Below are 14,267 nucleotides of genomic sequence, written 5' to 3'. Positions count from 1 at the left end.
TGATAGGAGCTGAAAAGTCATATTGTAGCATGACAAAGTATCACCTTCCTGTTTCTTTACAATCTCTCAACTAGCAGCATATGCTCACCTGCATCCTCTAGTCTACGGTAAGTAGCAAATTCCTTAAAGCAAGGAATGAGTCTTTTGTGTTTCTATAGTTCCCAGCACAATGGGATCTGCTCAATGATGATAGCTCCTAATTGCCATGATAATACAAAGAAATGATAGTACAACATCATTACCATCAGAGATGACTGAAGTCTATTCTTTGCCAGTTGTGTTTGTCAATATCTGGGTGAAAGTACATCATCAAGGATCAACACTAGGTCCAGTATGAAAGCACAAGTACCATTTATTCATGCTGGGAAGAACATTTAGACAACAAAAGTTTTACATGTTTGAAAATACCTCATAATTTCTGAAGTTCAGAGGAAAAAAGCTACACGATTCCACTGCGCCCTCTCTCTGGACCTTTTCTGTTTAAACATCTGTAAACTTTATATTAGTCTAATATGATCTAATTACATGTCATTATTACTTTTATTGTGGCAGCACACTCTTCATGGACCAGGACCGCAAAGCCACAGGGCTATTCCCATACAGAACTAGATGGAGAATACTTTCTCAGATATGTTTAGATCTATCCTGAATGGAACTACAAGCCATGTTTTCAAAATTGACTCTCAAAAATAGTTTCTTTGTTTTAAAAAAAAAATCTGTACTAAGACAGTGCAGATCATTTTGCATACCATCTGCAGAGTGCTAATTATACATACCGTTGTTATTTGTCAGTATAAGATACTTCAGAATATCTGTAAGCCATCTGCCAGCTATCTTAGTCACATTCTTTAGATCATCAGCAAGAAATCCTATACACTTTTTCCTTAGGTAACAATATGCAATACGCAAAAGTAATTAAATGAGAATGACTTTCTAAAAACGGCTTCTTAACATATAATCTAAGTCAAGTGAACTCCAAATTAATTATTTGGAACTGTTTATAACTGTCAAATTGTAAGGCATGATTCTGATGCTGCATATAAGGTACTAGACAAGAATTTCCATAGGTGCCTTATGTTAATTTTTTTTATATCTTTTATGTGATCTTTTGGTAGAAACAGCAAGGAATCCATATGTTAAAAATAAATTATCATTAGCAGTTAAATTATGCAAACAATCTATTTTATGTTCCCCTAACCCCAATCTTTGTTTTTTATGCCTCCTTAATGTGGAAAAATTTTCTTGGTTTGTTTCTGCTTGTGTTTTGTTTAGCTGGTTTTTAATGCAGATGAACAACGTTATTCCTGCTTGGGGAAGAAATTGTTTTGCAGAATATTTATCCTTTTTTTAACAATTCAACAACTAAAATGTTTAATTTAATTGCCTAACAGGATACATTTTAGGTATGGGAAATAAGATGGAAAGAAGAGAAGGAAGTAAGAAAGAAAACATAATTCCCAAATAAACAATAAGCACCAACTGAAAACGTCAAACATGTAAAATAAAGGGGCCACCCCACAACTTTCCTTTATGACTGAACTGACCTTGTATACATGATCAAAAGAAAATCCCATAAATGAAGCAACAATATATTTTATTCAAACAGACACATAAGACTTGAAGAGCTGGACTCACCTGATTCTACAACAGGTTCCTTGCATAACCTTCAGTACTACTCAGTCTCTCCACATTTCAGGTCTTTTTCTGGAAGGAAAAAAAAATCCTTAAAACCATACTATAGTTCTTAATCTCAGCATTTGTTTGTTTGCCCATTAAGAACGTAAATTCATAAGAGTTCTCACCATTTCTTACTTTACATGTACTCAAGACAGCAGTGCCTTAGTTTCAGTTTGCATCGCTACTACTACTGTAAGATGTATAGGGAACAAGACAATCTTGACAATACCAGCAGTTCTGGTGTTAAATTTGCCAGGCATCAAGACATCTAGGATTGCAGTTGCCTATTGGTGATTAATTGGATCAAGCTCCAAAGGAAGATAGTGAGAACGTGATCCTGGAACAGGAGGACTTATCACACACTAAAAACAATCATAAGGTTCAGTCAAATGGACTTATGCTTCTGTTTAGTACAATACAACATTGGAAGTTTTAAATGATTTGTTCGTTCTCCCTATAACTCACAATTATTTTCATAAGCATTATTATACTGCCTATTATTTAGGACACTATCTTACTGTCCTAACCAGAGACCAACAGGTTACAGTAGCAGGTACTGCACAAATGCAGAACAAAAATAGAAATTCCTTCCTCACAGAGGGTAATATTTAGTATAGGAAATTTGAACCTATACAGATACAGAGGGGACTTTTTTTAAGATTGTTTTCAGGATATTAATAAAGATGACTATAAACAAATTCTTGGCACATAAATTCTCCGGAAGCATGAATCAAATCAGCCAGGTAGGTTCTGTCCCTAGGCGCAGCACATTTCGGGATTTCCCAACAAGTATATACAGAAACAGAAATCATGGGAAAATGTTCAAGAGACCAGAATCAACTCAGGGGAAAAAGAAACACATAAACAGAATTAAATGGGATATTTTCTACTTCCTTCACCAGCTTCTAACTTCACCACCCTCATTCCATCTGATAGGGTTCTTCTACTGTCATTACACTGAGGTTATATTTTCATCCCCAGAAAAAGTGGGCTGACAGCAAGAGAACTAACCTGATTTAGCTAGAAAATATTCTAAGAAAAACAGCTATACAGATACCATCTTGACATAGCTGGCTGAGGTCAACTATAGCAGAGAGAACATTATATTAATTTCACCTGGCTACGTTAAGATAAGGACCACTCAACTCCATCTAGGATTTTATCACAAAGTAACTACCTGGAGTTAATTATCTCACTGTAAAGGCACACTGTTCCAGAGAAATGAGTATATATTCTCATTGTATAGACAGACTGAAAAGAGTTCATAGAGGCCTATGCTGAGAGAAGTGATGCTCCAGAACAGCAGAAAGCATGCCTGGCAGGAGGAAGAGCTGTGAACAATGAACAGCTTGGCGTACTTCCTCACAGGTCAGCCAGGCTAGTAACTGCAGACAGAAGAGAGGGCCTGTCCTAACACCATAGAGAAATTGGTGGCAGAAGGGGGAAAAAAAGGGGGAAGAAGGGGGAAAAAAAGGAGAACAAGCAAAGATAGTTTCCTGTATTCCCCTATCTACCTACATGCGAGGTCAAGCAGAAATTCACACATATTTGTTAACTTCCTTGGATGTGAATTAATGCTCAATGAAACAAAAAAAAAATCATCAACAGATCTCATCAGTGATATCTTTTCTTTCCACTAATGCATGCAGAGTTTTTTAGGGCTAACCTCTTGCTAAAAATGCCACTTGCCTGTGACCCAAATGGACATCACACAGCCTCTAGACCATACAAAATCACACAAATACCATAGACATTCGCAGCTGGAATATGAAACTGTCATGTGTTTCTGTTTCAGATTTTTTTTTAAGTTATCCCACAAATATGTCATCCGAGCCTCTCTATTTGAATTTCGTCTAAGGCATGTTCTATCCCCATCCCAGGCTGCCTCTCAGTGAGGAGTCTAATGAGTGTAATGACAATAAAGCTGAGTTAGAAGCATGCTGTTGAATTCATAAAATTCAAAAATAAGATTTAAAACGTTATTCAGGTAAGCCAAGGTCTTTCTCACAGAGAAAACAATTATATGGTTATTATGACAATGGTATTATACAGATTCAGTACTCCCAAAGAATCTCTCTACTGCACCAGTAATACATATCCCCAAATGATTTCTTCTCCAATTTACTTACTCTGTTTTAAATAAATACTTTCTACGCTTAGGACAGAAAATCTTTCTTGCCAGATACTGGTCTTCATGCTTTTTACAAGCATTACCCCAAAATACTCACTGCCTGCTTTTCAATGGGATGCAGTTAGTAGGAATAAGGAAGAGAAGATAGGATAAGATCCACATCAAAAAAATTGTTCAGATTCTGCCTTCAAGCAAGCACATGGAGGTTCAACCAGCAGTGAGGTGTTTCATTTGTAAAGACTCTTCTCTGGTCGGCTTTGTGGAAGTGGGTAAATGTTAAGAAAGCATATAAATGAAGAAGGTGCAACAGCTAATCAAACTCAACCTGATAGGCTATTCTCCGAGCATAAGATAATATGGAAAAAGGCACAGACCGCCTTTAAGGATCAGGGGAAAAACTGCAGTAAAGTAAACAGAAAATTAAGTTACAAGTATTTAGGCTGGAGACATGGGCAGACAGGGACTCACACAGGACCTTAAGGAAAAGGACAAGATCTGAAACTCTATGATCTGGTAATAGAATTTTAAGTTCACTATCACATTATCAGTGGAGTGGAACAGTATTGGAGAAGCTATCAGGAAAGTGAAAAGGGTCCTTGCAGGAATTAAAAGTGGGAGGGAGTTATATGGGCCCAGGTTCCTGGTGGATAGACACAACAGGCTGGCTCTTCAAGGGGCTGAAAAGAAGAAACAGCAAGACTTGAGCCTGATATAGATGACAAGAGCAAAAGGCATCTATTACCTCTACCATGTCATCATCCTGGGGGACAGGACTAGGAGTATTTTGTATCATGGGCAATGGAGAAAGGTAGAGGGAGAGAAATCAATCATTCTGTGCATGCAAGGTATAATTAACAAAACACCCATTTTATCCAGGCCTTGGAAGGGACAGGCTTAGGCCTGTGATAAGACAGAGAGCCAAAGTGCCTCCTTGCAGCAATTCTTCCACTAATATCAGAATGTGCTGATAGAATGTTCCCCAGGAAAGGCCAATTTCGAATATAGAATATAGTGAACAAATACCACAAGGTACTCTTTTAACGTTTTACAGTGCCTTGATATTATTACCTAATAACTGCAAACATGTATCTCATCACATGGTCTCCAGCTTTCATGAAACCTAAAAAGAAAAACAAGCCCAACTTAAATTGACCACCCACTGCAAGGAGAAACTGAAGAAGATAACGATGGAACCTTTAAAACTCTGAAAATGCATGCATCACCATAAAATCCATTACTGCCTCCTCTCTCAGTGCAGACCTTGTATGTATGCCTTATTTCTTCCTTAGCAAAGGTCACTTCTTTTAGCAGCTAAGACACTGAAACAACTGTAATAGCTGGCTTCAACAAAATATGTACTTTGTAAATCCCACGTTGATTTTGATTCTTGGCCACCCTACAGAGCTGACAGCTTTATAAGAAATTCTCCAAGCCAAGAGAGGAATCGCTAATTGCAGCAGAACAGAGGTCTAACTTTTCCAGTCCAAAAGGGATGTGACTGGAGAATGTCAGGATATTCTGAGGTGATCCTCAAAAAAAAACGTTTATAATCCTATAATTTTCATACTTGTTTAAAAGCTTGGCAAATAATCTATTGAGACAATTTAAACCTTCTTCTTGCTCACTAACTGTCTACACATAGTCTGGCTGCTGTTCATTTAGTACTGAGATTGTGCTTTGATTGCTTTCCCAAAGCATCAGTAATTCTTGCAAACTGTTTAATTGATTTCTTTTAAGCAATCAAACCCTATTATGGCTTTGATGCTTCATTAGGTACATCATATATTACAGCTAACTTACATGTTAGCCTTGCTCTCTTACTTTATGGCTTAACTGTGATAAACAACTGCTATAATTTATTCATTTAAAATTTATAATTTTGCAGCTCCTATGCTCTCTCATAGAGATGTACCCCCTTCATCATAGCTCTCACAGGTTCACTCATATTGATATCAGATGAAGTGGTAAACTTTACCACTGAGTTTACAAGGCATCTATGCATCTATGTGGCTTTTATGCCTTAAGAACAACAGGGACAAAATATTATTCTTTAAACTTCTGTCTGTAATCACTATTAATCTAGATTACGAGTCTTAAATTTTTCAGAATAATCATCTTGCACAAAAGCCGTTTTCAGGCGTATACACAAATTAACTAAATCTGTGCTCTACATCACAACCAAAGCACCACAGAAATATTTGTCAGGGATCATCTCAGGAAATAATTGTCTCTTGGAAAAGCTAAGTCTTAAAAAAATGTGAATGTTTCAATTTGTGGAAATTGTTAGCTTTTTCAAATCCTGGTGCTGTGATTGTCCTAGCCACCCAAAACAATGGAATTTTGCCATACGAAAGGGAAAAGCCACAAAAACACATAGTCTCCAAGCCAAACCACCCAAAATTGAAGAAATAAAATTGGACTTCATAAATGAATTAAGCTTCTTCCAGCTGCTACAGTTCTTGCTGACAAAAAAAACACGAGTTGAAAAGGGAAAAAAAGCATGAAGCTTTGTGTGGATGCATCCACCACCTTTTGTGCAGGCAAATCAACTAATTGATGAGTATTTATATTTAGGATTAGAGTTTTGCATAGACAAACAATAGAAAAATGTGTGCCAGCAGTATCTAGGTTATATCCTCTAGGAATTGAGCCTAACGTTTTCTATTTCCATAGAAGAAAAGATTTTAAGAAGCAATGAGAAATGAGCTTACTTTGAAATATGTCAATAATGATACACAAATGCATGCCAGAAGCACATTAATTACACTCTTGAAAAAGCTGTAAATGCAAGAGATGTAAAATAAAGTACAAGATATAATGAGATATAACAAATGAGATCCAGGGACAGCTATGTTGTAAGTCAGAGCAATGTGCAAGCTTATTAACAAGTTAGAAGAAAAATAATCACCCTCATAGTCTAGAAAAAGCCTCTTCTAAACCTCCTGTTAACTATGTGATGATGCATGCAGCTGCCAAATTTTAATAATCCAGTCCGAATTTCACAGAACTGATTTATCTTAGTTTGTGACCCTTCTCCCAGCTGGGCCAGTAGAGAAGGCCTAGAAACTAGCACAAGCCACGCTTCTCTTCCAGGAAACAAGAGCTGGTCGTGACTGCAGAGCTACATGGTACACGCTGCGGCAGAAACAATAGCCAGCTGCACTGAGTATGAGCAACACAAACAGAATAACCCTTTATTGTGATCAGTGCAGCCACGATTCTGGCTCCTGACGTGGTCTGCAGTGACCACCGCAGCAAAGTTGGAAAGCTCCCAACAATATTTCGGAAGGCTGAATCAGCTCCACAACAGCCATTGTAGAAGATATAGAAGATATCACTTTTTTTTCTCTCTCTTTTTTTTTTTTTTTTTTTAACTTTTTAGCCCTGCCCACACTTCTTTCTCTGTGGTAGATCTGGCAATATTTGAGATTATAGAGAGACTGTAGGAGGAATGGTCATCTTATATCAGCAACTTCCAAACTGGAAGGCAGCGAAAAACAGCCTACAACAACATGTAATAGCAAAGCTCAAGGTCAAGACCAAAATTTAAACCTGTGTCCTTTAGCACGTTGTGTGCCTTGAAATTATTACAACTCTCTCACTGAAGGACTTTCAAAGAACTCTGTATATTTTGCTAGGTGAAATAAAGGTTTTCAGTGTTACTCTCAGTTTGAGCAAGACGAATATGGTATATGTGCCATATATTGGCAAATAAACAGAGGTGGTAAATGTCCGTAGCAGAGATGTGTTTGAGAGCAAATATATCTAAATAAATAAAAGGGAACCACTGAAGCAAGTCGTGTCTAGCAAAAGGAGTCTACCCATCCACTTGTTATTCTACAAGGCAGTTCAGTCTGTCCAATATATCAGCCTTCTTGCTTACTGTTTATTGCAGGGGACTTATAACATACTAGGCACCTATTTTTTAGGAGCGCGCAAGTAGATAGGCACTTTCCAAATACTCTCAGAACGTTGGTCCCTCTCGACAGACAAAGTCACTACAGGTAGATTGACCACAGCTAAAAGTTATGGGAAGCAGAGCAACAAAACAATGTCATATTAGTCAGCTGGACTCAACCTGCTCAGCACACCAGGAAGAAGGACCTATACAGATTTTACACAGGGAAGCCGTATTATTAACAATTCATTATTTACTGTTTTAAAATTTTTCACTGATGCAGTCAGGTGGATGAAGTAATACATGATAAGTCCTAGGCCTACCAGTTTTAAGAGCAAAATTCTCATTTAGTTTCACTGGATCCTTGTTTTCAGTTCACTGTGAAAAGAAGCTCTCGAAGAATATCACATAGTTTGCCAACCTCAGTCTTGAATAACTAAGTATGAAATACTCTAGCAGCTCCTGAACAATTTATTTGTCTGCATTAACTGCAATAAATAATTCAATTTGCTCAACTCCTGGTACAAACCACTTTATGAACCCTGCTAAAGATATATAGAGAGCACATGTCCAGACAGTCAGTAGGTAAAAACTTGAGCCAGGGTGAAGTGAACTGACCTTTCTTCTGACTCTTAAACACTGTCACACTATTGAACGTGCAAAGTATTTTATTGACATCCACCCTCCTCTTCTCATATACTCTCTGAGGCTGGAGACTCAGCTTATTCGTGTAACTGAATTCCTATTTAGAACAATGCCATAAAACAGAGCAGAGATCCTGTCTCGTGCTGGGTGACTTTAGAAGCTCTGCTGGTTCCCACAGTTAGAGCTTGACAGCTTGACATTTCCCAGTGGCTCGACGGCTCAATAGCACAATTCTTGCTCTTCTCCCTGACCCCCTGCATGAACCAAAGTAAGCTCATGAGGTAAAGCTGACAAGTTTAAAGGAGCCAGATCACAGTGTGAACAGTGGCTGAGCAGTTTTTAGTACCTCTAATATTCTTTACATTTTACAAGAGGCATTCACATACCACAAGGAAAGGTGCAGTATTTCTCAGTTAACCTCAGTTAATAGTTGTCCCTGTTCCTTATTCCCAGTCCTCAGCACAAAACCGGATTCAGTGCTTTTGCTGGAAACTAAGATCATATCCTTATTTTTACAGATGTATTCCTTGCTACCTACAGCCCCCAAACAGTGAAGTCAATTAACAGCCTGGCTCCTCCCATCACAGAAGAGGAAATGCAGCTCATACCCCCGTTAAAGTCAGGGGGAACCAAATCCGATGTGGTTTGTCCTGTAGATCAGGCTGAAGGGGGAGGATCAACACAAATGTTTCTCAAAAAAAGCAGTAATCTTCAATATTACTGCTGCTTATAGGTGTGATCATTTCGTTCTAAATGTTTTGTGATTTTCTGATTTCTTCTACATAGAACAAATGCTGAAAGTATGTCCGCAACTCTATATTTAGACATTTTAAGTCTTTTTTCAATCCTGCTTGAGCCCTTTGGGTTGGTTCTCTGAAAATGTCACGTTGTTTTTCTGACCTAAGACTTTGAAGAAATTTTAAAGACCCAAAAAAAGTTTTCCTGGCAACAAAGCCTCAGTTTCACCCACATAATTATTTGTGCCAGAGCGCTTGGATGTTTGTCTAATAGAAAAACCATTATGAAATGCTTCTAATCAATAGCCTGTAGGCACAGAGCTTGTAGGCACAGAGCTCAAACACTGAATATTCACCATCAATCAATAGAGTAAACATTCAAAAACATTTGCTGAAATAATTCAAAAACCTATCTGAGTAAACCACAGTCTGCTCACAAATATACCACTAGTGCTAAGAGGAACATTCTTCTAAACTCTGTTCTTTGCAAATTATTCATTCTTTTCCATCTATATATTTCTGTTGCTGTAAGCTTTCTGGATTTAACATTTCTTTTCAGATCATGAAAGAAAAGCCTAGTTAGAAGACAGTAAGGAACATATAGATCCAAAAAAGGGGAACATTTCTAAAGGCTTTGACGTTTGAACTGTCACATTTTTTTTCAACCAGCCACATATGGCAGGAACTAACAGATCTATGCCATTTACATGAGTGATGATCTGTGTAGCAAGAGGAATGAGAAGGAACGATATACAAATGCATTTGTTTATTTTCATGTTCAAACAAGATGCTTTCTCAGAACTTTAACCTAGGAGGTGGAAACCTACTTTGCAAACAATATGTTAAGCACAATTTTTTTTTTGTATTTCCGAAAAACATGTGAGAAATCATATGTTGATAATGTCGCACCACATTTCATTTGCAGACCTAAAATGTGGGTACTAAGACTTTGGAAGAGACTCTCACTTGTCTTGCAAGTAAACTGTTTATCTTTTCAATGCATTTCTAAGAAAAAATGCATTTACACTTCAGTAGTGCAATCCCTAGGGATATAAAGATGATTTAGCAATACCTGGAGAGATTGTTCAGCTATATATATTTGTTGGTGCTTCTTTAGTTTGCCGAATCATAGACTGTGGTACACTGTTTACAGTTTGCACTTTTATAACTGCATCCAGATGAGACTATCAAAGTATTTTTCAGCAAGAATGAATTAATCCTCGTAACTGAAGCAGAGAGAGGTTCGGTGACTTCCGCAAGGACACAAAAAATAGCCTAGACTCAACTTTCAGGTCTGGCAGTCTGCAAACTACCAGTGTCCTGAAGTTTACTAGAAGATTTCAAAAACAATCCTCTTCACATCCCTGACTTTGTTGAGGTGATGCAAATAAATGGAAGAGTTGTAGTTACAAAGATGAACTAGCCCAGTAATATGACTGTGCCAGGAACTGGAGTCAGATCTCAATTCCATTTAGTCATCATACCAGATTTTCTGATGTCTGGAAAGTATTTGGGGCATCTGGCATTCCACACTCATACCACAGATGAAAGTGAACAGCAAGCACTGCCATATTGTTATGTCATTGCCTAATGAATACCAAAAAAGAAACTTACTCGCAGAAGAAGGGCTGAGAGCTTTGCAGCAAGCAAACGCCCTTGTCAAAGATACGCCATGAAAACCTAAACCATCATTTCCTCTTCTAAGCTAAATGGACAGCTAGACAACTTAAGGGTTAAACCCACCAATGTATATCAAAACTCAAAACAAAGATACTCAAAATAAGATACAAGCCTTTTAGAGAAAATATATATTTTTCTCCCCTTCCCTCCAAAGAATTCTTAAAAGCAGTTAAAGGAGTGAGGCACTGAAAAACAGATTTAAAAAATGCAAAACTTTATTCCCTTGGGTGCTCTTCAAAATCCTACCTTGAGACTCTCATGTAGGCAGAAGGGATGATTTTCATTATGCATAGGAATCTGGCATTAGCTATCCAGCCAATAACTACTGAAGTTATTGCAAGACCAAGGAACCTATCAACTTAAAGAGTGCTTTCATTTATTAGTTTGTTTTCAGCCTTTCATTTGCAAAGGCATGTTATTCGAAGAGTAAAATATGCAAAACACACTTGAAGGACACACAGCTAAAAGGTAAAATTAACAAAAGGAAGTAATATTAACTTAACTATTGTGTAGCATCCATTGCTGCAGTGCACAGCTCATTCTTCAGAGCCGCACTGCAGCAGCAATACAGTAACTCACTTTTTATCTCCAAGCTCTGTATTCACCTTTTTTATTTGTAAGGATCAGATTAATTTAATATCAAGGAATACTGATTTCTGCCAACTTGCAGGGTTTATAAGGAGTGTTGGTATGCACAGTGCACCTTAAAAGATTCTCTCTTCTGCACAGCTGATAGACCAGAGTATCACAGTTTCTGATTCACCTCTTAGCTGAAATTGTTTTCACTGTTATTTTTAAAACCTTTAGGCTTTAAGACTTGATCAAGCATTAACACATCTCTAAAGCAGGAGCCCTGATGCTTGAGAACAAACACTGGAGTGAATAATATGATGTTAAAGATCACACTGAAGATACTGACAGCAGCCTAGCATATCTACCTTATTACATATTGAAACCAGCTCTTCCCACTTAGTTGCTTTTACTTGTTTCTGTATACAAAACATGTTTATGAGACAAGATGAGATAGATTTCCAGTTTAGGAAATAGGGATAACTATTAACATGAGTATAGCCAGACAGCATACACAAACTGAGGAAATGACCTGTATTTTCAGTGAAGTGACCCAAGTCTCTCCAAGTGAAAGAACACAGCGTCTCAGAGGATAGTTTGCGTAACAGCACGAAACCAATTCAGGTAGATTCAAAAGGTCAAATTATCCAGCTATTTCTGACCTTACACTGAAATCAGCAGAATACAGACAGACAGAGGGAGATTTGCAGTGATGTAAGATCAGACCAAAACCCATGAACTTTTTAATATACACGTCCAATCCTTCCCTAGTTACAGGTTTATTACATTACTAGAAGTCCACCCTAAGTCAATCATCAGCTTAATTTTTAATTAATTTAAATTAACTTAATTCATGTTAAATTAATTAAAATGTTAAATTAATTTAATGCTGGTATAAAATCACAATCAGATCCAAGAGCTAACTGTGAAGCCAATCTTTTACCTGATGTGTAAGAAAAAATAAAAGCAGAGTTAAAGGATTGTCTAGAGTTTATAATCTGCAAAGGACGCTTAACAAATACAGAACAGCAGTGAATAGCAAAGAGAAGCAGGCGTCCATCCCTTACAAACCAGCTGTACTACACTCCCATTCCCACACAAAAAGATTCTATGAAATATGAAAGCATTGGTATTTCAAGCATAAGCTGGCCAGTTGCTACATTAGCTCAGCTGGTTAGCATTTACATGGAGGGTAAACTAACGCCTCACTTGTATTGGCCACACTTGAGTGGAGTTCCTTACACAAGGATGAGATGTGCCAGGGCAACATTACAAAGCTATGAGGCCATCCTATGGCATCATCCAGGCACATCTCCTCCTTCGAGCAAAGTCTCTCCTAGAAGTGCATTTGGATCCCTTTACAAACTTACCCGTTCTTGAGAGACAGATCGCTTGTTCGCCTGTATCAGCTCTTTCATCATATCTACAGGAAACACTGGTTTCCAGCTTCTTGCACAGAGGGATGCAGCACATGAGAGCTGACCCAACACTTTGCAGTGTGTAGTAACAACAGCACTAGCCCTTTAAGAATGGGATAGGGCAGCATGAAGAGCATCACCATGAGCAGAAAGGGCTGAGGCAGCACTGCCCTCCCTTACTCCAACAATATCGTCTTAAGTTGCTGAATACCACACACTGGATTCTGATCTCAGTAGCCTAGCACTAGTCTGAAAAATCTCCACTGTGACCAATGAAGTTAATTCATTATTATATATGAATATTATGTGAATATCATTCATGTTTAACTTCAATGCAATGAGATGAGACTTCAGTTTCCATGTTAGCTTGTGGTGTGATCATAGTACTTTCTTGTTAAGACATATTCCCCACTATAAAAAAAAAAAAAAAACGAAAAAGAAAAGAAAAAAAAAAAGAAAAGAAAAGAAGGTTTGCTAGAACATTCAAGAAATGCACATTAAGCTGTAAAGCAAATGTCATTTAAATGCTAGTTCAAGGCTTAGCCTTCTAGACTTACCTTTTACTGAATACATATGGTCCTTTAACTATTGCTTTACACGCCAGACTCGTTCAGTTATGGTACCTTAGCATTATGCTCCTCCAACTATATGGAGGATTCAGAATTAAAGACAGAAATATTTATGCAAGAGAAAGAGATACAGATGGACAGAGAGGCACAACAGTCATTCTTAAAGAGCTAGCTTTTGCCAAACACATTGTGCCACAAGTCAAGATCAGTTTTGCTACAATATCGCCAACTGACTTCAACATTTGTTCAGGATAGACAGTGACAGTAGGTTAAGGCCAAAAGAAAAGAAAAGCAAATCATGTACTAACTGGAATAGCTGACGTTTTTCAGAACGGCAGTCAGGTCTCCCTGCCAAGAGCAGAACACATGCTAATGTGCCACGGTGCATTGCAACCAGGAGAAAAGGTCACACTCAGCAGAGGGCTGCAGAGCTCACTGCAAACTGAGCAGATATTTAATCTCCAAAATGAGGCGAAGAGTATTATCCACGGGTAATCACATTATTTCTCAAATACACTTCGACATGGAAAAGCAATATTCCACCAGAATGAGAGGCTATTTGTGCCACTGTGGAACACTTTGAGGCTATGACCATCAATCCTGCAGACTTGTGTCAAACGTGTAGAGGGTTAAAAGAGATGAGTGATACCTCCTTAGAGTTTTCCCACGAAATGAACCCCTATGACAAGGTACTCAAATAAACACATGCTGATAATATTGGGTGTCTATTTCATACAAGTGTCCTAACGATCTTGTGCTAAAGATAGGATTGGAAAAGGCACCAGGCAAAGCAGAGCAAAATGATTTTATCTGGCAGTTTTTTGCTATTATTTCACAAGGCAACAAATGATAATGCAGCAGGTCAAAGAGCAACTACGTTGATGTATTATCATGAAGAGAAATCTCTAACACTTATTTAGCCATCCTTAACTCATTCCTTTT

The 14,267-nt window shown here is 37.8% G+C and overlaps 1 long non-coding RNA gene across 1 annotated transcript in view; it reads right to left on the bottom strand.

The window, feature by feature from the left end:
* LOC138066864 (uncharacterized) overlaps positions 1–12,930 on the bottom strand; it is a 64,853-nt gene extending 51,923 nt beyond the window's left edge. Inside the window, exons 1-2 of the long non-coding RNA XR_011140464.1 lie at positions 12,709–12,930; positions 1,636–1,704 (exon numbers count right to left, since the gene is read on the bottom strand). This is a non-coding gene — a long non-coding RNA (uncharacterized lncRNA). The remainder of the gene's footprint in view (positions 1–1,635; positions 1,705–12,708) is intronic.
* Positions 12,931–14,267: the final 1,337 nt, after the last annotated feature.

Source organism: Struthio camelus, chromosome 3, assembly GCF_040807025.1.
Source record: "Struthio camelus isolate bStrCam1 chromosome 3, bStrCam1.hap1, whole genome shotgun sequence".
NCBI lineage: Eukaryota > Metazoa > Chordata > Aves > Struthioniformes > Struthionidae > Struthio > Struthio camelus.
The sequence above is the reverse complement of the archived record's forward strand: the minus strand, read 5'-3'. Positions and strand labels throughout refer to the sequence as shown.